We start from the raw sequence: 727 nt of genomic DNA, 5'->3' as shown, positions 1-727 counted from the left end.
AAAAATGTAAATTTACTTGAATTTTGAAAGATAAAATTTGAAGCTCTTCAATGTTTAAATTATATTAAATGTTCTGCTAAATGATTCTGCATTTTTAACCACATACTGTCAATTCAAACACTGTATCACATGATCCTCGTGTGAACTTTCTTTAAAATATATACACATATATAGTAATATCTACATGCAGTAGGACTGGGGATGTTGTGGGATAGGTAAAAGTTGAACTCCTTTCTGCAAGGTTGGAAGTTCAAGCTACCAGCCACTCCAGAAGAGGAGCCTGTCTGCCGCAAATGCATTGATGGCAAGGCTTCAAGAAGTACCTGGAAACATTCTATTGCCTTTTAAGTCCATGTTTCCTTGCAATTAAAATAGAATTGTGTAGATAATGTAAAAGATAATAGTATATGTGTGTAGATGTATGTTTGTGCGTCTACTTGAAATATAGATCAATCTACTTATCTATGCATATATTTAAATACTTCTTCTGGGAATCCCTAAATGTGCTCCTAGAAATGTGGCCGGGATAGGAAGTCTCTGTTCCTTCTTCTGCTCCAGAGATATCCCCAGTCTTCTCAAACCCTGTGTGTCCTTTCTCCCCCAGGTAAAAGGACTCTTCACTTGCCTTGGTGTTCTCTCCTCACAGCCCACTGCTGCAAGCCCTTCTGGTTAAAATCTTGATTCCTTTCTAGTGACCAGAACTCCCTGCCCACCTGTCATTCCCGAA

The sequence above is a fragment of the Echinops telfairi genome, unplaced genomic scaffold, assembly GCF_000313985.2.
Source record: "Echinops telfairi isolate 266 unplaced genomic scaffold, ASM31398v2 ScPeMD7_3;HRSCAF=10, whole genome shotgun sequence".
Taxonomy (NCBI): domain Eukaryota; kingdom Metazoa; phylum Chordata; class Mammalia; order Afrosoricida; family Tenrecidae; genus Echinops; species Echinops telfairi.
This window is presented reverse-complemented; position numbering follows the sequence as displayed.